This window comes from Euprymna scolopes, chromosome 22 (assembly GCF_053919585.1).
Source record: "Euprymna scolopes isolate OS-2025 chromosome 22, ASM5391958v1, whole genome shotgun sequence".
Lineage (NCBI taxonomy): Eukaryota > Metazoa > Mollusca > Cephalopoda > Sepiida > Sepiolidae > Euprymna > Euprymna scolopes.
The window spans coordinates 66,332,346-66,359,086 of NC_136503.1; positions in this window are offsets into that span (position 1 = coordinate 66,332,346).

Below are 26,741 nucleotides of genomic sequence, written 5' to 3' on the forward strand. Positions count from 1 at the left end.
AGCCCGTTCCACGGCAGACATCCTTCCTGTAATCTCAAGACGTATATATCATTCACTGGACAAAGCGGGGGAGGGTAGAGCGGTAGCTCTTGATATGTCTAAGGCTTTTGACAGGGTATGCAATGAGGGTCTTCTCAAGAAAATCAGATTACACGGCATCACTGGAAGAATACATAACATAATTAGATAATTCTTAGATAAGAGAAGAATACACGTTCTCCTTGACGCTTGTACATCTAAACAATATTATATAAATGCGGGACTTCCTCAGGTGTCTATTTTTGGACCTCTGTTATTCCTAATATTCATAAATGCCCTCCATGACAAAATAGTCTGTGAGATCGGTATGTATGCTGACGACACCAGACTCTATAACAGACACGACAGGAAAACAAATGAACGCATATCTAAAGAAATGGCAGAAAAACAAGAGGAAGACCTGCGATCCCTAGTGGAATGGGGACAAAAATAGATGGTCACCTTCAATGCTGCCAAGACTAGACTTGTTTCCTTCAATAATTACAAGAAACCCTCCCTACCGCCAATATCAATGGGCAATGACTCTTTATCTTAAAGCACATCTTTTAAACTCCTCGGCCTAACGTTCACAGGAAACATGAGTTGGAACAATTACATTGAGAACATTGCCAGGACCGCTGCGAAGAAGGTGGGTTCTCTCTACCGTGCTAGAAAGCTATTAACGCCTGACAGTATCCTATACCTCTATAAGGCCACTATTCGCGCATGCATGGAGTATTGTTGTCATATTTGGGCTGGTGCATCTACCACTAGTTTCTCGCTCCTAGAAAAGGTTCAAAAGAGAGTCGCCAATCTGATAAGTCCTGAACTGTCAGCTAAACTTCAGCCTCTGTCACATCGACGAAATGTTTCATCTCTCTGCCTGTGCTATATGTACTTTAATGGTCAATGCTCTGACGAACTGCAAGCACTTGTGCCCCCTCGACGTAAATATCCCCGACAAACACGGGAAGCAGAAAAACCCACCCCTTCACAGTAGAGATCACTAGATGCAAGGGAGCCTTCTACTCCAGTAGCTTCTTGCCCAGAACAGCTAGACATCCGGGTCCCTGCTTCCCCGACTGTACTGACATGCAAAACTTCAAGTGTAACGTGAACCGACATCTTGCTTCCCAACTTCCTACACATTACCTCTGATGCTTATGTCCCTGATAGTAGCCCCCTACAACAAAGTGGCAATGTGCTTTGTTGTGGGTGAAAATGCAAAAAAAAAGAAGAGAAAGCTGTTCAAGTTGTAAACAATTTTTCTTTGAAACTGTTTTGAACACATTTGCAAGAATAAGTGCGTGGTTCGGTTGCGTCTTTTTGCGCAATATTATTTGATGCTTTCGAGTGTTGTAGAATCAAGACTTAATTTTTTTTTAAATTTCGAACACATAAATAAATATCACTTAAATTACTTCAGTCTTGGTAGTAAATTAACGAAATAAGCGGCTCTGATTGTATAATTATGTGCAAAAGATTTGACATTGTTGGATGACATGTTGAGATACTTTCAGGTAGTGAGAGAGAGAGAGAGTAAATACAATCTGGTGTATATTGTGTTTACGCCGTGAAATGCAAGAAAATTAGTCCATCAATTTACGTAGGGAACAGACTTACGTATTGTTGCGACGCCATATTTTAATCGTACAGTAGCGTTTTTATACATGCGAATACCGTTAATTCGGAATATAGGAATAGTCAGCCAATCAGAATAGGCGGAGTTAGTATGGGGAGATTTATTTAGGTGTGCATTTTAAAAAGGGAAATATCATGTTATGTCTATGAGTATATGGTCCAGTTACGAATGGTGCAAGCACAATATATGTATAATGTGTATATTTCCTCACGGTGTGTACTGTGGCGGTAGTTGAACTTTATGTTTAAAATGGAAAAATAGGAACTACTTCATCTAAAGGTGGTTGCGATTGTTATGAAATGTAGGATTTTACTATAACGACTATGACTATAACGAAATATGTCTCAAATGTCCTAAAATGACATGAGATAGTGGCTGATAGTTTGGTCATAATAAATTTGTATGAGGCATCTACTGTTGCAAACCCACGGTATATTGGTCGAGAAGAGAATTTTTGCAATCGAATTTTTATATATGAAGATACATATATTTCATGTTGGGATCTCAAAACAGTATAAAATGAAGACGTATGGCTGTTAATACAAACATGGTTGCTGGAGGGATATGTTTGATTTCGTTTCCTTTTTAGCTAATGTCCCATTATGGATTTTTAGAACTTAATCCCAAGATAAAAAATATAAAGAAATATAGTTCTTCTACAATATAATACTAACAAACACATAGTTGTTATACAAGCTTATGTTATATCGTTTTCGTAATAGAAATATTATTTAGTTTACATTGTTGTGTTTATTAAATAATGTTACTTGAACTATAGTTACATACAGATAGGTATATTTTTATTGGGAAATAATTGAATCGATGATATTAGACTTCATAATCGGACTAGAAATATCAATGAGTTTATCCGAACAATCTGGAAATTATGAGAAGAGGAAAGGGGACATGATATAAGATTAGTACAATGCGATTAGGCAGCGTTACAAATCGCCTTAGTTGTAGACATGCGTGATAATTTTGGTCATGGAAGTAATATGATAATATATTGATAAATGAGCACGTTATGAGTGTGATACACGAAGCAGGATCCGATATCAACTTTATTGCGATAATAAGGCAAATATATAAAATTAGATGACGAAACGAAATTAGCTGAACCGCTCATAGAAGTCTTTGACGTAACCTAATACTGTGTGCTTTATAGTTGATGTTTGATGACGTGTCGTTTAATAGGATATATTACGCATGTTAGTTTCGCATCATGTATGAATCCAAAATTTTATTATTGTTTACTTGTAAATTATCGAAAAATCAGTTTGCTCCCAGTAATGTATCGGTACTTAATCGACTAGCTTTGATTGTTTTTCAAAGCTCTGACAGGTTAAATAAGTACTCAGTGTGAAAAGGATTAATGAGAATGACCTTTTTGAAAATATATTTCAGTTTCATCTTTATAAAGATTTTATCATTACACCAAACGTTTGTAAAAACACAACAAATACTAAATAAAACCTATTAAATATACCATGTTTCTAACTACCTCGAATAAACTGGAGAATTCTTCACATGAACAGAAAAAAAGACCAGATAGCTTTATGTTAGTATTAAACTTACAACGTCTGTTTTTAAATTGTGGAAAATGCTCAACGTTATATATATTTACAAAATTAAAATAAATCCACAAAAATGTGTAAACCAAATTTATTTTAAAGAGAATATAAAACTTACAAATGGAAATACTCGCAAACCGGAGTATTTTTAATATTTTCAATAGTACATCACAAAATAAATCTTTAAAAAAAACAGTAGATAATTTCATTTTCTTAAATCCGGTTTCAAAAGAAATATACTCCCTCTGTTTATAAACACCGTTGTATAGAAAAAAAACATACACCATTAATCTGTGTCCGCGTTTAAAGATCATGGTAAGGCCCGAGCTTTCGGGCTTTGAGGAGTGTGGAACCACCCCTTGTCATTGCTCGCTGGTCCACTCTGAGCGGGAGTGGTAGTAGCTCTAAGTGTCCCAGATATGGATTAAATAGAAACATTCTTAAAAAAAAATATATATATATATATATATTTTATTAAACACTTTTTCTTCAATCACTGGATTCGACATTAATTGACCTGAAAATGTGTAGTATGCCGTAAAAACAAAACTATCAACTAACCAACCAACCAACCTACCAGGTTTTAAACTCACTTTTGTAAATAAAAAAACGTGAACACATAGAGATAATGGAGAGAAGCTGGTGCCCGGATTTAGAATAATTAGCAATTTCAAAACAGTTGGAGTTTCTGAAAACTATCAATTTTCATCATAAACATAGATATTTATTTGTTGCAGATGTAAAACCTTGTACCAAATGTACATTGCAAAAATAGAAATTGAAAACCCATTAATATTTCGAATATGTAGATGTAAATAAAAAGAAATTCAGAAAAAAGAAAAATTAACAAACTTTCATGAACTAAAATTTAAAAGAGAAATTGGCAACAGTAGTTTTTAGTTTAGTTAACCCTTTTCTTTTAATCCTAAGGAACAAGAGAAAAAAACAAGCTGTGCACAAAATAGGACAAACTTTTGTAGATGGATGTCTAATTGTTTATTAGTTATCATACACTACGTTTTTAACAAAGTGCAATAGTAGAGATATCTACGGTTTTTTTTATGCTATTCTGATTATGTTTGTTATTGCTTATGGCCTAGTTGTCTCCACCGATTCGTTATGTGTTTGTTTGTTTTTTTTACTTTACCAAGAATCTGTTTCCTCTCGTCTCATTATGAGTTTAGACTTTCCTATGCTACAGTGGGCGTTGCAATAATAGTAAACAAGGCGATGCATTTGTTGAATTCACTTGATCAACTGACAAGACTCCATCAGCAGAGGCAAAGTTACGTCTCGAATTCAACTCTTTTTTCCGGGCCGAATTGTCTTCGTTTTAATGACTGAATATCGATTTGCCATCACGGTTTGATCATTAAATGATAGACGATTAGTGTGTCAATGCATTAGTGCTGCTAGTCCAATATTATACAAGACACCATTCCCAGAGAAACACTGTCGTCATGTAGAACACGGTTAGTGCGTGCGTTTTTTTGACATGTTTTATTAACTAGTTGCTCTATTTAACAAATTAGGTATAAAACACAATAATTTGCTAATATGTTATCCTCTGAGGAGATGTGTAGACATCAAAAATATATACTTTTTTAATTGTATTATTTCTCTTGCATTTAAGAAAAATTCTAGACTTGAAACTTAACCATTAAGCGCCATAGAATTTAAATTGCAAATTTATGCTATATGTAGAGAGAGAGAGAGAGAGAGAGAGAGAGAGAGAGAGAGAGAGAGAGAGAGAGAGAGAAGTGTTGGGATAATTAATCGGAATTGAAATCGAGAATCGGAAAAACCGGAAGATTCGGGGATATTGGAATCAGTATCGGAATCGGAAAAAGTTATTCCTATTTTCCGATGTCAAAACGATTCGTCTAATTGTCTTTTTTATCTGATATTATTTAAACCAAAATCTTTCATTCCTGGAAATAATGATAGAATAATAAATATCAATTTATTTTAGATTACAAGTAAAGCTAAACTCGATAAATCATCCTCCACAAGTGTATTTTTGCGTTTAGGAGAATGTCTGCATATTTAACATGTACTTTTACGAAAATCAGGGGGAAGAACAAATCTTATAGTAAAATAATATAATATTTATAAGGAATCAAAATCGGAACTGGTAACTGTATCGGAATCGGTAATTGTATCGGCATCGCTCATTGTATCGGAATCGGGATAAAATATTGGAACGTCCCATCACACACACACACACACACACACACACACACACACCCACACACACACACACACACACATATATATATATATTTATATAATATTTAGCATTGAAGTTCCAATTAGTCAGTGTTTAAAAACTGGAATTTCGGCACACATGCCTATAACCGAGGATTCGAAAATCGTACGCATTTGTATAAAAAAGTATATTCATTAAAATATCCTGCACTCTGTTGGTTTTTTTAAACAGTGACATTTCAAATTTACACAATATAAATATATACAAGCGTAATGTATATGCATGCCCTTGAATACACGTTTAATATTTTAGTTTATAGTTTACACACTGCATATTTGCGATTGACCCGGATCTCAGCAATTCCTATAGTTTAAAAAATTATCTTTCAAAATAAGAAATATGTTAATTTCAAATTAGATTTAACGTTCCGCTATATTAGCCTACTTTAATTCGATTATAAGCCGAGCGAACATAATGCGATTATTACTCTTTTGATGCGTTCAGATTACGAGCTTCTATAAGTATTTCCATTTCACTGGTGTTCGTGTGTATACACCGTTAGCAATAAGTTACGGTTATTATATTATATGTAGAAGTTGGAGAAGCACACTAGCAAAGTGTTGTGTTCCTATCATTTTTCATAGTAGTTCTTATTATAAATATGAATAATGCAGATTTTAATGTCATTCCAATGACAAAAGCACAATTTAGTTGATTTAAAAGAAATGAGGATTAAAAAGATGCTTAGGTAGTAGGATAATAGTCTCGTAAGCACGTTACTCTGGCTTCATTACTGGGTTCAGATTAGCTGAGAAAAAGGGCAATGCAAATTCGAATCTAAGAGTTTTGGTTTGAGGCTAGTATAGTTTATTCAGGTGACAACGTTCTTTGATTGTGAGAATAATCTGTACTCCTATAAATTCGTTTTTCTTTTGTGCGTATTGATATTCATATTAAAACCCCTCTTTTCTATTAGAAGTTATTTGCTTTCCAACCAAAGCAAAATGGTACACGAGGTTGTTTTTTAGGTGGGGTTAAACCAGTTCCCCGAAAAAAGGCAAAGGGGCACTCTGGTTGGGTCTAAAATAAGTAATTGTCCCAGTATAGAGGGTTTCCCCTCGATTGGCGGGGACAAATTGCCTTTAGTGCAGCAGAACAGATTCTACACCTTGATCCCCGCCTGAAGGCCAAGAACAGCAGTAAAAAAGGCAGTCCTCTTTTTTATTTATTTAAAAAGAAAATACAATGTTCTTATATATGGGTTGTGGAATGGCATTCACTAGCAAAAGATCTAGTTAATTTGCGTATTCTTATAAACATTCATTTTAATTGATTCCCTATTAGTTGCTTCAGTTTTCTAATAAGATAATCCTCTTTAGTTTACTATTATGTGTAATTATATTAATGCAGATATTCTAAATAATTTATACTTGTATAATATTTGGGTAAAAAAGTTTAATTGCGTATTATTTGTGGTTAATAAATCTATTAGTTCATATATAAGACATTTCATATACTGGCATTTACCTTAATAGATATTGAATTCCAAATATGTGGATATCGAGGTTAGTAGCACTTTAAATGTAGACTATGAGTTCGAATATCTCGGACACAGGCACATAAATATCTCAAAAGATGTGAGCGAGAAAATGTGGTCCAGGGTATTTTCTGGTATTTTAGGAAAATTATCTATAAGAGATTTTTTTTTAAATAAAGAAACATTGTAAACAATAAATTATACACGTGATGCACTTCATATTTCACTTGTTTCCTTTTTGCTTTTAAAGTTAGTAATCGTACAGCAAGAAAGAAACGGCACTCAATAAACTTTGTGTTTTCCGACATTGTTTCTGGTCGAATTATTTGCTTTGGATTTGTTATGAAATCATGCATAAAGAAGTCAATGTTTTAACAAGAATTTCAGAAGGAAAAACTTGTATAACCGACCGTCCTCATGGAAAAGATAAGGATAACAAGCCTGCGTCAAGTCTAAACGCGTTTCAGAGAGAGAGAAGGGATTTTGTTCTTCATATGTTTGCTGATTGTAACCAGCCTTTTCATACGTTTGGTTATAAAACAACGTTTCGTCTAACTTATTCTCCGGCATTCCTCAGGCTACTTAAAGCTAAGAGACACGAATGCTGACTCTTGTAAATTCATCCCTAGTAATCATTGCTTTTCATAGGTCTTGTTTCTCATAACAGTGTGACCAACGAATTTTCTGCCCTGCTTTGGTAGAATATATACCGCTATCTTCAGACAATGCTCGACATGAACCGTAGAAACTCAAAGCGCCTCTCTACTGCGATACGAACCCCAAACTATTGTTTCACAAATGTGAGTGCACGACAGCAATCAATATGGTGATCAGTTAACTAAAGTATATACAAATATAAGTATTAACCTTTTACTTGAAGAATTATTGCATGTATCCAATATTTCTACAGTATTTTCATACAAATAAATATTTCCAAATAGTTTCAACCCACATTTTTAATCTTTTTTTATTATGCTACGAATATATAACTGCAAATACACAGCGCCTACTACCTTATATAATGTGATATTTTCATTGCGAGATTGCTGTTAAGATACTTGCAGTAAAACAGTATGTATGAAATCAAGTCTTAGTTTTGACTTTGCAGTCGTACAAGCATAAACACGTCCACTTATTGACGCTTGTGTATTTCTCACGCGAGAATACAATTTTCCTCAATAATCGTTTAATCATTATATATATAGAGTACATTTATGTTTGATTTCTACATCGCATTTTATTTATTTTTTGATTTCTACATCACATTTTATTTATTAAAAAAGTGTTTAACTTTTTATTCAATTTCGTTGTCCTTATTAAATGTCAACATGTATATGTTTTGTTGTGGATAGAGAATTTATTGTGATTTTGAAACGAGAACCAACCTCTGAACATTCCATCATTCAGAGTGTAAGTATAAACATTAACCTTATAGATACCGCACTGTATTACACGTTTCATTCTTTATAGGATCACTATAGTATTCCATAAAAGAAGTACATTTAGGACATTTGCTCCAAAGATCTACTTACACGTAAAAAAGCACCAAACGAAAATAAACTCTATTAACATGATTATCTGCAAAAACTACATTCTTTCACCATAGAAGTATAGAGATACCGGAAAATAAAATCACTATACCCGCTTACATTTCCGGATTCTCCTGTATTTTGAATTTCTTCCTCGCTCCATGTTCTCAGGAACATACAATAATACATAAATGTAAATATACTGTTTAAAAATCCTGCTGGAAAACATCTCACGAATGTTGTGCTTTCATAAACCTGGCCTATATCAAGTGGTATTTTGCGCTTCAGTAGACAACGCGCCTTTAGAGGGCTGATTAAAAGCATAAAATAGATATCTATAACTTTATTCTCATTTCAGTCTACAAGGTAAAATCAAATTCCTTTAAGGGATATTGGCCAAGACAATATATGAAGTGGCTTTAGATACTAAAATGAAAGTACGTCGTCCAAATTAATATATATATATATATATATATATATATGTATATATATATATATATATATATATATATATATATATATATATATATATATATGAGATATTGAGCAGAATTTCAAAGGCGACTGATGCCTTCGGCAAACTGCGGTCAAGAGTATGGAATGAAAGAGATTTTACTCTAAAGACCAAAATCTCAGTCCATCGTGCAGTTATTGTTACTATACTCCTGTATGGATCAGAAGCCTGGACCTCATACCGTAGGCAGATTGAGCAACTGGATACATTCCATAAGCGTTGCTTTCGCAGTATATGTGGGCTAACATGGAAAGACAAGCCCCCTAACTCGGGATTGTTTGCTAGGTGCGACATTTTAAATATTGAGGCCTACCTGATAAAGAATCCGCTTCGGTGGGCTGGTCACCTTGTTCGCATGGATGAAACCCGTCTTCCTAAGTAACAAGCATACAGTCAACTGAAAGATGGTAATCGAAATGTGGGTCGTCCATTTCTAAGGTACAGGGATAAGCTGAAAGACAATCTTAAGCACGCAGGCCTGAACCCAAAAACCTTTGAAGAAGATGCTGCGCATAGAAAATTGTGGAGGGAAAATGTTTTGCGGGCATTAACACATACATTGACACACGGCTATCGAATCAAACAAATCTTCGTAGAGCAAGAGTGGGAACAGCACTTTCCCACCCTGTTTTCTGTGAGTTGTGCGGCTTGGTTTGTGGGAGCAGAGCTGGTCTCGTGTCACACATGCGGCACAAGCATTGAAGGCAGAGTTAAACAGAACGAATTTTTGGCCCTCATGCGTCGAACACGACGGGAGAGTCCATTATATTTATATATATATATATATATATATATATATATATATATATATATATATATATATATATATATATATATATATAATGAGAATTTAGTGAATGGATCCTAATCCCGAACGCAAGAATGTATTCTGTTTAGTCAGCAAAATCACTGATGGAATATAAGGAACAAAGAACAAAATACGGGATTCAAGCGTTACTAAGTTGGCAAAAGGAAACCTAAAGTCAGCATTCTATTCGCCCTACCAATCTAAGAGTGATTTTGGATTATGTATTTTTTAGGATTTGCTTCGAATGGTGTGACTATGTGTTCTATGAATAGCTTTTTCTTTATCTTTTAATATGTTTTTCTTGTCTTAACTTTCTGGGTGATTTCGTTCAGACTTGTGCCTTTCCTACTTCATCTCTTACTCTTTGATTCATTATATGCTGGGATTTAATTATACTCGAGTGGGCGTTAGTGCATTCGTAAACAAGACGATATTTTATGATGTGTGTCGACAGACGATCTTCCACGAAACAAAGTTAAACCTCCTTTCCGTTTTATATTTCACGCCCTTTTCGTGTCTTTTGCTGTAATGATCGAATTCCAATTTTTCATCATTATGCGTGGTAATTAAATGTCGGACGATTCTATTTGGTTATATTTTCGTTGTTGTTTTTATTTCTAAATGCAATAATTTCTCTTCTCTGTCTTTGGACAGTATTTTCAATAATTGTTTGTTCTTCTCGAGTAAAATTCCAGAACAGTTAACCCTCGAAAACTCGTGTTCTGAACAAATGAAGACAGATAATTTATGGAACATATCTATTATATAGTTCATGACTTATATTATGTGGCTAAATGTCAAATATCTACAAAATTAAAGATCAATTTTGTTAGTCGTATCAAAATGGCTCATATCTCTACATACGATAAACGATTAAGATTGTGCAGTGAATTCAATTCAGATGCGCTTTATAAATATATAATATGAGTATGTACGTGTGTAGATTTGTTCTTTTAGGTTTACGCGTTCTCGGGTGTTTAGTATTCTGCCATTTATAGTCATGTAGCACATTCACACGTGAATGTTCGCTAAGATATATGTTGGCAGGAATATAAAACGAAACAAATAAACAAAAAACAAATGAAAATAACATAGTTGTATGGTTGGTGTCTGCAAATTTGTCAACAATACAATACAACCACAAGCCAAAAAATTAATAGTTACCATTAAGTATTACTTTCTGGTTCGATACCTCTAAAATATAGGTCAAAGCAGTGCAACAAAATGGCTTACTCAGTCGCAAAACGTCAAATTTATTTCAAACACTAGCTTCTCTAATTATAAACCAAAGCTTCTGAAAGATATACTTTTGTTCAAAGAAATTGACCTTCATCGAAATCGTAGACATTTAAAAACATTATGCCGTATAACAGCAGAGGGGCTAAGGGACTAAAGGGTTAGGTTGCAGACATTACACATCGACATCTAGCTAAACAGAAATTTGATTAATATAAATGCATCTAATATAAAACGACGTGATGGATGAAAGTCGGGGAGGTTAACACTATAAAGTGAGTTAATCTAAGCTTAATGGGGACCTAGAAAAATTAAGCTATAAGGATATAACATATGGAAAAATATAGTGACGATATGAAGAAGATAACCAAATGGAGAGGGATTATAACAGTGCAATGGTGATAGTTGAATAGAATAATAAAATACATGGTAAATTGCAGAGAGGTGTATAATAACAGATCTAATTAAAATATATAGAAAGAGAACGCATGTAAATAGTTATAAAAAATGAAGTAAAGTGATATAATTTTAATATAAGTGAGACTTTTTATTTCCCCCAATATGTTATAGGAAAAAGACTAACCCACATGCGGCGAGCGACAAATGTTGAATATTTATCTTCCCGAAATCGAGCAAATTAAATAGACAGGCGAGCTTCGTTGTTAACTCTGAGATATTACGATTTATATGTGATATAAAAAGTTTTAAAAAGTTGTGAACCGACCGACCGCTTCTCTGAAAAAAACCTTTTGTGGACCTACAGAAAAAGTGAACACACATACAAACATACATACATTTTCGCTTTTTATATTTATATACTAGTGAGGGGTACCCGGCGTTGCCCGGGTGTTTGGACGTATGTGTGGAAACTCCGGGGGTGGGTGGGGGTGGTAAAAAAGTAAGTATGAGGATCGAACCCGAACCATTGAGGTAAAGTTGTAAATTAAAGTGTGAAAATGAACAACGGAAGTCGACAACAACGACACCTAGCGTGAGAAAATGGAACTAAATCGGATTAAAAGGGAGGTAACTCCGAAGAACAAATAATAATCATTATATTATTAAGCTTATCGCCTCGTCTGTTATCATGATGTGCATCCCTAAAAAAGGAAAGTGGAATATCCAACAAGTGGAATATTCCAAATAAACCTTGTCACCCTTGAAATATTAAAAAAAAAAATTGGTGTCGCTGTTGAGGCAAAGCTAATAAAAATGATTTGTCTTTCTTGGTCTTTTGACTAAGATCAAAGTGTAGTGTCTGTTCTTCAGGTGCTACATTTCGATTTCTTCTCTCTCAGTTGAAGAGAAATCCTTTACGACTAAGACAATTTTTCTCCACGTTAAAAAAAAACGACCCTGGTGTCTAAATCTGTCCCGTGGTGACGCATTGTGAATAGGTACTATGTTTAATATAACAAAGTTTTAGTATTAAAAAAGTAACTGGAAAAAGTTATTTCTGATTTAATTACAAACTCCCCTGGTAGTGTTACTCCTGATTAATTATAAAATGCCCTGAAAAATATCCGTTCTAATTATTTTTTTTTTTTGTTTACTTGCCTCCGTAGAAGAGCGGAATTGGACATGAGTTCGGTTAAAAATTTAGGGGGAAACCAGCTCCCCAACAGGAGCTCTCTGGTCAATAACAACAACAAAAAAAGAATTGTATCAGTAATGAAGGGTTTCTCCTCCACTAACTAAGACCAAAAAAAGTGGGGATTTAAGTCCCTGGAATGTTGAAGCAATGGTTGCCTAATCCCTAACCGTGTTAATGTTTTTATGTATTACTTTCGAAAAGCTGCGGAATCAGTTTATTATTTAAACATTACTTTATATCAAGTATATTTTAAGCAGTGTGTTACGGTATATGAAGTCAGTCCCGGAAATTACTCAAACCGTTTACGATTTAAACATTACTTTATTTCATGTACATTTTTAACAGTGGGGTGGGGGATATTAAATCAGTCGCTAAAAATGGGTGAACCCGTTTACGCAATACACATTGCTTTTTTTAATGTATATTTTTAACATTGGGGTAGGATATATGAAGTCGGTTGCGGAAATGGCTGCAACTATTTACGTCTTGGACATTACTTTATTTAATGTATATTTTAAACAGTAGGATGGGAGATAAGAAGTCGGTCCCGGAAATGGCGAAAACAGTTTACGAGTTATACATTACATTATTTCATGTATATTTTTAGCAGTGGGTTTGGGATGTAAAGTTGGCCCCGGAAATGGCTGAAACAGTTTACTATTTAGACATTACTTTATTTCATATATATTTTTAACAGTGGATTGGGGATATAAAGCCAGTCCCTAAAATGGCTGAAACAGTTTACTATTTAGACATTACATTATTTCATGTATATTTTTAGCAGTGAGTTTTGGATATAAAGTCGGTCTTGGAAATCGTTGAAACAGTTTACTATTTAGACATTACATTTTTTCATATATATTTTTATCAGTGGGTTGGGGATATAAAATCGGTCCCGGAAATGGCATAAACAGTGTACTATTTAGACATTACATTATTTCATGTATATTTTTAGCAATGGGTTTGGGATATAAAGTCGGTCCCGAAAATGGCTGCAACAGTTTAGTATTTAGACATTACATTATTTCCTGTATATTTTCCTCAGTGGTTTGGGGATATAAAGTCGGTCCCGGAAATGGCTGAAACAGTTTACTATTTAGACATTACATAATTTCATGTATATTTTTAACTGTGTGTTGGGGATATAAAGTCGGTCCCGGAAATGGCTGAAACAGTTTACTATTTAGACATTACATTATTTCATGTATATATTTACAGTGGGTTCGGGATATTAAGTCGGTATCGGAAATGGCTGAAACAGTTTCCTATTTAGACATTACATTATTTCATGTATATTTTTAGCAGTGGGTTAGTGATATAAAGTCGGTCCCGGAAATTACTCAAACAGTTTACTATTTAGACATTACATTATTTCCTGTATATTTTTATAAGTGGGTTGGGGATATAAAGTCTGTCCCGGAAATGGCTGAAACAGTTTAGTATTTAGACATTACATTATTTCATGTATATTTTTAGCAGTGGGTTTGGAATATAAAGTCGGTCCCGGAAATGGCTGAAACAGTTTACTATTTAGACATTACTTTATTTCATGTATATTGTTAGCAGTGGGTATAAAGTCGGTCTCGGAAATGGCTGAAACAGTTTACTATTTAGACATTACATTATTTTGTGTATATTTTTTTTGGAATATATTTACTATTTAGACATTACATTATTTTGTGTATATTTTTTTTGGAATATAAAGTCGGTCCCGGAAATGGTTGAAACAGTTTACTATTTAGACATTACTTTATTTCATGTATATTGTTAGCAGTGGGTATAAAGTCGGTCTCGGAAATGGCTGAAACAGTTTACTATTTAGACATTACATTATTTTGTGTATATTTTTAGCAGTGAGTTGGGGATATAAAGTCAGTCCCGGAAATGGCTGAAACAGTTTACGATTAAAACATTACTTTATTTAATGTATATTTTCAACAGTGGGGTGGCGGACATGAAGTCAGTCCAGGTATTGAATGAGATGTGCAAATATATACTATCAGAAAGCGTCGCCCAGTATTGAATGAGATAGGTGGAAAACATATAGTAGCAAAATACCCAGCGTCGCTCGGGATCGAATGAGATCGGTGACCGATATATATTAGCAGAATATGCGGCGTCACCCGGGATTGGATAAAATAGGTGAAACATATATACTATGAGAATACCCAGCATTTATTTGATTGTAATTAAATAATCAGCCCAGGCAGTATATCGAAGTTATGATTTAAGTAAGGGAGAGCGATATAGTGGGTTAAAATTATGAAAATTATTGTCGAAATCAGTAACATATCCAAGAATTATGAAAGATGATGAAATGTGAGTTACTTGATTTGTGTGTGTGTAATGATAAGATAAGCCCAGACAATATATCAAATATATTATATAAGTAGGAGTGAGAGGCATAATGTGGGTTTTAATTATAAAAAATATGGTCGAAATTAGTAACATATCCGTAATTATGAACAAATATTAAATATGAGTGTTTATAATAAAATAATCAGCCCATGAAATATATCAAAGTAATTATGTAAGTAAGAGAGGACGATAGGGATGGTTTAAATTATGAAAAATAATTTGTCAAAATTAGTAACATATCCAAGAATTATGAAAAATGATAATATGTTATTTAATGCATTAGTGTGTTTGCAATGAAATAATCAGACCAGACAATATATCAAATATATTATTTGAGTAAGTGGGGCGATGATGTGGGTTAAAATGATGAAAAATTATTGTCGACATAAGTACCATATTCAAGAATTATGAATAATGACGAAATGTTAGTTAATTGTTTGGTGTGTTTGAAATGAAATAATAATCCCAGATAATATATCAAAGTTATTATGTTTGTAGTGGGTGGTTGATAATGTGGGTTAAAAATATTAAAATTTATTGTCGAAATGTGTAACATATCAAAGAATTAAGAAAAATGATGAAGTGTGAGTTAATTGATAGTTATGTTTTTTTATGAATAACCAGCCCAGAAAATATATCAAAGTATTTCTTTAGTAAGAGAGGGCGACGAGGATGGTTTAAATTATAAAAAAAAAAATATTGTCAAAATTAGTAAAATATCCAATAATTACGAAAAATGACGAAATGTGATTTAATTGATTGGTGTGTTTATAATAAAATAATCAGCCTAGACAATATATCAAAGTTATTATATAAGTAAAGGGAAAGAAGATAAGGAGGGCTTAAATTATGAAAAATTATTGTGGAAATTAGTAACATATCCAAGAATTACGAAAAAATGATGAAATATTAGTTAATTGATTGGTGTGTTTGTAAGAAAATAATCAGCCTAGACAATATATCAAGGTTATTATTTAGTAAAGAGGGAAGGACGAAAATGTGGGTTAAAATTATGAAAAATTATTGTCGAAATACGTAACATATCCAAGAATTATGAAAAATGATTAAATGAGATTTTATGCATTAGTGTGTTTGTAAGAAAATAATAAGCCCAGACAATATTTCAAAGTTATTATTTTATTAAGAGAGGGCGATAATGTGGTATAAATTATGAAAAATGATTGTCGAAAGTAGTAACATACCCAAGAATTATGAAAAATGATTAAATGGAGGTTAATTGATTAGTGTGGGTGTAATGAAATAATCAGCCCAGCAAATGTATCAAAGTTATTATTTTAGTAAGGTTGGGTGACAACGTTGGTTTAAATTATAAAAAAATATTGTCGAAATTAGTAACATATCCAAGAATTACGAAAAATGATGAAATTGTAGTTGATTACTGTATGTGTTTGTAATTAAATAAACATCCTAGAAAATATATCAAAGTAATTATTTTAGTAAGGTATGTGATATGGTAAGTTTAAATGATGAAAAAGTATTGTCAAAATTAGTACTATATCCAAGAATTATTAAAAATAAAAATGATGAAATGTGAGTTAATTAATAGTTGTGTTTGTTTCTATAAAATAATCAGTCGACACAATATATCAAATTTAATATTTTAGTAAAGGGAGAGGCGATAATGTGAGTTGAAATTATGCAAAATTATTGTCGAACATAGTAACATATTCAATAATTATGAAAAATGATAAAATATGAGTTAATTGACCGGTGTGTTTGTAATGAAATAATCAGCTCATGAAATATATCAAAGTTATTATTTTAGTAAGGGGGGGAGTAGAGTTTTAATAAATAAAAAAACTAGAATATGATTGTGCCTTCATTCATGCGGAATAGAACGCTCACAGCATGTCCAGCAACAATATATTGCATAGTAAAATGCTGCTGTGGAATTTCCACAGGTCCCGCTAGTAGTAGTAGTAATAATAATAATAATAATAATAATAATAATAATAATAATAATGCACACCCATTTTTGTATAGTAATCTTTAATTAAATAAAATAAAAATGTATCAATATATATGCATTTCACTTACCCATTTTTATTTTAAATAGCTTTTTTTTTCTATGTATGTTTTAATATCCTGGTGTTTGTTTTTAATTTTTACCGACCCATACAATTTATTATAAAAAAGTCAATATCGTTGAACATGCAAAAACTGTACAATGTTACTATCAATATGAAGGCTCAATAATTCAAACCACCCCAAAAAGCTATCGTAGACATTTCAATTAGCCATCTCGTTTCCCTGGCTTTTTCTTGTAGGAATATCAAAAGGAAAATGGTTTTGTCAACAAGCCCCAATCTAAAGAAAAACATCATTAGAGAAATAAGAGAAATAAGACCAGAAACTTAGGTAACAGTTATGGCAGAGATAATCAATAGAGCTAAAATTTATGAAGCAGAAAATGGAAGGCATTTGATGTACTTTTTCACATTTAACAATACTCGTTTCTCAAGCTTACTTTTTTACAGCTGAATCACTACTTATCAAGGCCCGAAGGCCCCTCAGGGATAAGGGTTATTTATTACTTATGGAGAAATAAAGTTTGTCAACTTTATTTTATATGCACAGCACAATCACGTTGACACACCGGTTCTCGCCAGATCACCAAAGTTAAGCAACGTCGAGCCTGGCCGGTAGCAGATGCGTGACTATTTGGGAAGGCTAGGCGCTGTATGTACCTTTTGGAAACGTTGGGCGTGGGGCCAGCACCCACACCCTGTAAAAAGGACTCCTCGCTACAAAAATATGTACAAAAAATTGTAGATGGCCTATACCCCTCCAGGGGCTCAAGGGTTATAGATGGAACTTTATTTCATCTATAAATATAAAAGCGAAAATGTATGTATGTATGTATGTATGTATGTATGTATGTATGTATGTATGTATGTGGGTTCGCTTTTTCTGTATGTCTACAAAAGGCTTTTTTCAGAGAAGCGGTCGGTCGGTTCACAACTTTTTAAAACTTTTTATATCACATATAAATCATAATATCTCAGAGTTAACAACGACGCTCGCCTGTCTATTTAATTTGCTGGATTTCGGGGAGATACACATTCAACATTTGTCGCTCGCCACATGTGGGTTAGTCTTTTTCCTATAACATCTTGGGAAAATAAAAATAAAAAAGCGTTCCGCAGTAAATGAATACCATCCCGCAGTCAAACTTGACCTCATTAACTCATTAAAACGGGCACCTGCCAAATCCAAGTAATTAAATAAATTACAAACATGTTCCCGTTAGCATCTCGCGGTGGGGCAATGGTTAACGTAGCACGTTTTTTTTTTTCACACTTTAATTTACAACATTGCCTCAACGGTTCAGGTTCGATCCTCATACTTACTTTTTTAACTCCCCCCATCCCCGGATTTCCACACACACCTCCAAACACCCGGGCAACGCCGGGTACCCCTCGCTAGTTTATAAATATAAAAGCGAAAATGTATGTTTGGTTGATATGTGTGTTCGCTTTTTCTGTATGTCTACAAAAGGCTTTTTTTTCAGAGAAGCGGACGGTCGGTTCACAACTTTTTAAAACTTTTGTCTATTTAATTTGCTCGATTTCGGGAAGATAAATATTCAACATTTGTCGCCCGCCGCATGTGGTTTAGTCTTTTTCCTATAACATCTTGGGAAAATAAAAATCCCGCATTAAAACTTGACCTCATTAACTCATTAAAACGGGCACCTGCCACATCCAAGTAATTAAATAAATTAAAACGTGTTTCCGTTAGCATCTCGCGGTGGGGCAATGGTTAACGTCGTCCGTTTTTGTTTTGTGTTTTTTTTTTCACACTTTAATTTTCAACTTTGCTTCAACGGTTCGGGTTCCATCCTCATACTTACCTACCAAAACATGTTTTTACTACCACCCAACCCCGGAGTTTCCACACACACCTCTAAACAGCCGAGCAACGCCGGGTACCCCTCGCTAGTGATACTATAATTTCCTGCATATAACAATTACAATTTTAAAAAGTTATTTAAAATTTAAACGGATCAGTTACTTTAAGCCAATCCTATATAATATAGATAACAGATAAACATTTGCGAGAAGGAGAAGGACCAAGACATTAGATTAAATTAATTCATGAATAAAATAATAGTGTAAACATTAATTAGATTTTAAATATCTATTTGGTATGTATTTAGAAACGATGGAAGTAGGTAGCACTTAAGTTTGTTCATATAGAAGTAAGCGAAAATACAGGTGAGTATGACCTGGCGCAAACCAGAATATACGCAGCGGACGGTAGTATGATTGAAGTTTGGTAAAAGATTAGATTCCCTGGATAAAGTAGATGTCGATATTACTATACAGATGTCGTAACCTTCTCGACGACATTAGGAGGGTGTTATTTTTTCATGGCCTGTCCTTAGTTGTAAGCCAAGCACACAGGAGGCGAATTTATGTAAGTAATCTAAATGAATGTTGCCTCGATGCGCTGCTCCTACGTTGCATATCTTTAAGTTTACTTAAGGAAAATTATATAGGTAAGTAAAGTGAGTCACATATTCATTTCTCCCTATGAGTAAACCACTGTTCTTAATAAAACTTGTGAACATTCAGCAAGTATCTACTGTGCTCTTCAACGTGTGCGTGGTTTTTCCTCTTAGTAACGGTCGATAAGCAACTACTAAACATAACCACGGGAAACGACCTGTCATGAAACGAGGAAAAGGTGCGACTAACAAACAAAACACGTATAAACACCCCTCGCAACATATACATAAGCTACTTTTATTTATTTGATTTGATTATAGGGTCGATTTCCCGTTACAACATGCATGTGAAATTACCCTTTTAGGGGCAAATATGTTTTTACGATTATATTTCCTCTTTTTATTTCTACTAGCCTTAAAATTTATGACGAACTACAGAGATTACAAATTTCTATTTTACAAATTTCTTCTGAATAAATAAAATAGAGACTAATTATCAATAATTAATCAAGAAAATATTAAATAAAATTATTTTATTAATGCGCGCATGTAATGTGTATGACTCTACATAAAAATTCAAGCATAGTTTAGTAAATTAGAAAATAATTGCAATCTATCTCCCAATTTCATATTTTGAAACAATGCGCATAGTGTTTGTTTTTTTTGTTTTTTTAAATATTATAAGTTGTCTTTTCTGGCGAGCTAAAGGGTAGAATGTATTCACAGATTGGTCTAATAGATACATGAATAATTATGCACTACGAAGCAGGTTCTGTAAATATTGTATATTTAAATGTATTCAAAAATAAAGGAAAGATAGTCAACATTTTGAAATTTAGAATATATACTTTTGTGATTATGTATATGTATATATATATATATATATATATATATATATATATATATATATATAATTATATTTAAATAAGGGAGTAGTCACCAACAATGTGTATTTTTTAACATTATTTTATTATTCCGTGTCTTGGGTTTTCATTGGGAATTATGTTTGGGCCATTGCAATAATGTTTTTAAGTCATTGAAATCATTTTTACGCACGTTTCAGACGTTCTGTGATGCGTCCTCGTCAGAAATTATTTTCAAATGTGTTGGAGATGTAAAAATGGCGATTTATGTAGTTAATTTTAATTTTTTTCCAAGGGGCGGAGGCTTGTAAGTGTTTATTATTCATTGGCATGCTCAATTTTTATTACTCTTTTATGGCTCTTTTATTGGGCTTGTCGAGGGAGTGTGTTTGTGTGTGCGCGTGTGTGTGCGTGTGTGTGTTTGCTTTTGTTGGTTTGGGAATGTGTATATTGTTTTATAGTATTTTGGGGTTATTGCTTCCTTAGGAAGGCGAATGTGGTCCTAGATAAAGTCCTTACTAATGTGTAAGTGTGGGGGGACTAGCTCTTCTGAAATAAGGGTAGGGCTGCTTTCATTCTATTTTGATATTTATTTTTTGGATTCTTGGATTTTAGTATTGTGGTTTTTCGTTTTAGTCTTTTTTGGTATTCCTTATATTATGTTTGTTTAGAAAGAGGGGTGTATTTAAAATATGTATAGCGGATTTTTTAATGTTTCTATTTATTTGTCTCCCCATGTGGGTATGGCCAGACCCAGGATCGGTTCCTTGTGTGGCGAAGATTTTGTTCCCCAGAGGGGGGCATTGGAGGGGGTATAGGTATAGGAGAGGGATGATAGAAGGGATGGTAGTTATTTCAGTCATGAGGGGTTTTTCCTCCACTGACTGAGCAGGGAGCGAGGTGTTGGAACAGATATTATACTATGGTTCTAGGTGATTCCTAGTGTTGTTGGTTTCAAGGTTAAGTAGTGTTGGTATTGTTCAGTGTGTTGTATTAGAGATAGGGGAGTTATGTCTGTGTGTGGTTGTATGCGCGCACGTGTGTGTGTTTTTATGTGTCGGTTCTGGTTTATGTGTGGGTGTGTATATGTGTATGTGTATGGGTGTGCATGCGAGTGTACCTTGCATTTCATGTTTTTGTGTGATGATATTAGGCTCTGTTCAGTTCAGGAATGAATCTGGTGATGAAGTTTTTTCCTGTGTAAGTAAATCAAAATAATTGTCTGTTTGGAAGCTTGGCATTATTTTGAACCACTGCATGTGTGTACGTGTTTTGAAACATAGAGGTGTCTGTTATCTGCAATTTTGATGTTGCTCTTATGTAAGGCCACTCTATTGCTGAAATTTTTGGTGGCGTCTATGTAGGATTGTTGCATGTTATGCATCTTAGTGCATATACTACATTTCTGGAGGTGCAATTTTGATCCTTTTTTATTTTGAATGTTTGTGCTGGGGTTTTGAATGTGTATGTGTTACATTCTATATGTATATATATAATTATATATATATCTATATACATACATATATATACATATATATACATACATACATATATATATATATATATATATATATATATATATATATATATACGGCATAATAGCGTTGACAAACCGGTTCTAGTAAGATCCCCGATGTTAAGCAACGTTGATCCTGCTAGTACAAGATAGGTGACGACTTGGGAATTCTAGATGCATAGTGGGTTTCCGCTTATCTCGGCATTGTTCTAGTCGCCCTGAACCTCTATTTGCGACTGGTATATAACAATGCTCACTCAGAAGAGGTGTGGTTAGGCATTGCGCAACATTTGCCACAAACATTCTACGCGCAGGCACCCTTACAGTGAGTATCCAGGTGAGTATCCAAGACTGACAGAAGCCATTATATATATATATATATATATGTATATATATATATATATATATATATATATATATATATAATGGCTTTATTCTGCGTTTCATCCACTATAGCCTGACGAATCCTATAGGATTCGTCAGGCTATAGTGGATGAAACGCAGAATATTCAGTGTAGCTTAATCACCATATATATTTTATAAATTATTAACTAGCTCTACCTACGTATTGAGCAGTTTTGAAGTAAATACTTAAAGTTTACGCATAAATCTATACTTTCGTATATTAACTTTATGTGAGTAAATGAAGTAGTTATATATATATATATATATATATATATATATATATATATATATAGTGGTGAGGACGCTACAGACGGCCAAAAGAACGGCCGTGTAGCCGAAACAATAATTTAACTTAACAGAAACATATGGCAATAAAAATAACAACGTATATATATATATATATATATATATATATATATATATATATATATTTATATATATATATATATATATATATATATATATATATATATATATATATATATATATATATATATATATATATTAACACATATATTGTGCTCGGTGAAAGTGATACATATATATGTTTATTCAACATTCAAGTTATGGATTTTAACCATTTCTAATGTTTTACCTGTTAGCGTGCTTCTTGGCTGCTTTCCAAGATGCAAATTCCGCCTGTATATTAATGAACTATGATACAACTTCATATTAGTTGATCAGTCACTAGCTTTGAAATTACGTAAGGTCCAAGCAAGGCAAACTGAAGTATAATCACACTAACTTATCTAAGCGGAATAAAGCAAAAAAATGTTAGTCTAATTAACTAATTATTACTATAAATTTCGTAACACTCCAAGAAGCTTCAATTCACTATTATAGTTTTATTATTATTCAAGTATGTAATTATTGCTGAGCTCAATAGAAATAATGGTCAGAAATCATTTAAAAATTAATCAAGCGAGCAAGTTAATTATGTGTCCCTTGTGAAACACAAGCAATATTAGTCCAGCATATTCAGGGACGCAGAGAGCTATAAGAACTACGGATTAAATAAGTTCCCCCGAGAGTGAGTATATTATATTAAACGACATTGCATTGGATAATTCTTCCAAGTTATTCAGAAATAGCGCATAATCGTAGAGACACACATATTAATATTATATCAAGTCACCTGAATATATAATACTCTTCAAATTAATTCAAAGAGAAAATGTTTATTCAAACCAGATACCTGCCCAATTCATATAGAGCTATTATTAGTATAAAAAACGTGTTCCTATATTCTTTCATGCGAATTCATTATTGAGTTGAGTATTATTTATTAATTTTATTTATTGCGGACTATTATCATATCACGTGACGAAGGCTAGAGAACCACGTGACGAAGGCTAAAGAAATAGTTTGCGAAAGTCGCGAAACAGTAAAAGACGAGGATAAAAGTACGCAATAAATAAAATTAAATGTGTTCTCGTTTAATCGATCTATCGACCTGAAATGAAATGTTAATTCATGGAGCAAGCAGTGTTTTTTATTGAATACAAATCTAAATATTTGAAAACGCAATCTGGTATCAGTAAAATAGTTCCTATTGATGAAATACATTTCCTTCATTCTTTTTCAAATCTTTTAATAGGACTCCGAAATATAGTAAAAAACTACTAAAATAAATTGACGAATTTTCTGATCAGACATAACTCACAAATATAAAAAAAGGATTTATTTTTCACCATGTGTGTACGTATATTTATTTGTTCTTGCTAGACAGAAACTCTTATGAGAAATAGTTTGCCTCAATTGATTACCGACAACATATTTTAACAAAACTGATTACACGAATAATCTTAGATGGCTAGAGTCTAATACTCCCTTGCATATAAGATTATTACCATAAACTGATGACGCCCGAATAATTATATGCTTCAGTCGGTATTATACATAACCTAACTAAGTTTCTGAAATCCGCACAACACTTTTAAATTAACTAATCGGTAATATATTTAGTGGCTTGTCGTCTCTGATGTAAACTCCCAACTTATCTTTCCAGACCGGAGAAAGGTTGCATCGAATTAAAACTGTTTTCAGACTTTCAAAGTAAAAACACCTAAACAAACCATATAGAGGACTAAGTATATTTATTCTACATAATCTGAAGTTTAAACAATTGAGCAGTTTCAGAGTAATACTGACAGAAAGACCGTAATCACTAATACATTATTCTTGTCCGCTTATGTATAGTTAATACTCGACGCTAATGTGCGATTTATCAATCTGTTTATTAAACACGGTTACGTTATGCCTATTCCTATTCTATCGCCAGCGTGTCACTAACCTGCAGATCCACTTGATGACCTAGGATAATAGCGGATAGCATTCCATTTTTATTGTCAACTAACTAAATTAGATGTTGGGTTACCTACTCGATACATAAGTAAACCCAACTCTTCCTTAACCGTTCGGAAATAAGCAAACGTATTATTTCTTTTAGTTCTAAACGTAGTCTGTTATGCCCTTTCTCAGTAAAATTGATAATCTTCTAGACTATAACAATTTTAGTATTGTTCCAATATATTATTTCGAAGTCTGACTTTTCCCGCATTAAAACACTACCTTGTATCTAACTTTCTTTGAAACAAAGGTAAATAAAACCTCAACCCGTGTATATATATACATATATATACATATATATATATATATATATTCACTCTTAAATCTAAAATGCATATAGCCCCATGCCGAGTAAGTGTTGTCTAAAATGCATAGATAATATGTATATGCATATGCGGCGGTGTTTGTGCAAATCCTGCAAATCTGCAATTCGTACAAAAATAACACCGACGAAGTCACGAAGTGGGAACACATGCCGCCGAGAAAATATCCGTGAATATGCAAAAAAAAAAAAATGTCCGCATAATAACTCCAGAAAATAGATGAAGTTGACAATAGGATTATCAGAGACGTTGACAGAATCAATTTGAATTTTTAGGGGCATAATCTTCTTTGCCTATTTAATATATTTTTTTAGGTACAGAGGGAATTCACTGTTGACAAATTATGTGGAAATTATATGGGAATTTCCTGCGCGCAAAAATACCCTCGGGAATGAAAATGATATTAAGGGAAGGTTCAATTGTTACACGTTCTATATATCGAGAAAAATTGCTGTTCATGACAATGAGACACAATTGGTTCGTGATATGAATGAAAAGCTGATCAGTTTTACTTTGAAATGTAAGTAACAGCAACAACAAATTATAAATAATAATAATAATAATAATAATAATAATAATAATAATAATAATAATAATAATAATAACACATCGAAGAGAACAAATTTACCACTCCCTAAAACATCGTCGACTACATACCGAGGAACAGAAAGGGTTCCGAAAAGGGAAAACAGATAAACCGTATCTTCTATACATAGACCAACCTCAAAGAACCTGAAAGAATAAAATGACATAAGAGTGGCATGCCTCGTCAAAAAACCACGACGCATCAAGCATAGATTATTGAATACATATGTATTTACAGGATATCAGATAATGAAAAAAATTAACTTGAAAATCATCTAAATTGTATTAGCACCGACTAATATGACTCGAATCAGTTTATAAGACTCCAAAGGTTTAAGAGGGAAAGCACTAAATATATTTCCTCACTTGATGAGTGCGGAGAGAAGTGGGATGTGGCAAGGCTTATAACCATTTATATTCAAGTGATGATTAATAATCATTGAAAGCGAAGAGTAAATATCAAGCAGCTGATTGGATGATGCCAATTCATCTGTAAAATATATCGAAATAATAGCAGATCACTTGAAATCTGGTGCAGGGAACACCACCTGTTGTTTTAGTGAACAATTACTGATTATGACTTGTGGTTGAAAATTTCTAGTGAATAAATATAAATTAAAGATACACCACATAACATAAACCTTCCTATTTTCTCAAACAGACATAGGTGGATCTAATGAATGTACTTCATGACGCAATCATGTTGTGACGTACTTCTCTCTGCATTGCCCCGCATTTCTCTTATGATTTAGACCATGTTAATTAGAGATGAAATTATGTAGGCGCGAAGCTGATAACATAATATAATCGTGAAATGGCGTGGAGTTTGGAGAGATCGACCAGCGAGATAATTAACTACGCTTACACTGGAAAGGTGTAGAGAGTACTGAAATGTCGGGTGTTTATTGCGGCCCAAAACTTACATAAGACTAATAATCGCTGCAGATTAGCAATAAATAGTCTGTTGTTACAATTATGCAAGCTTATTAGCGATGGTATCAATAGGGCTGTGGCAACAGCATAAACTTTTCATTGTTTTCACTCTTGAGTATATATCCGTTAATATCTCATATGTTTTTATAAAGACTGATGTGGTTCTCATTTGATTGTCTTACTGTGTCGGATATATACTAGAGAGTCAAAATTATGAAAAGGTTATTCTGTGGTCACAAACCCAGTGATCCTAAAGTTGGAGTATATTAAAGATTTTGAT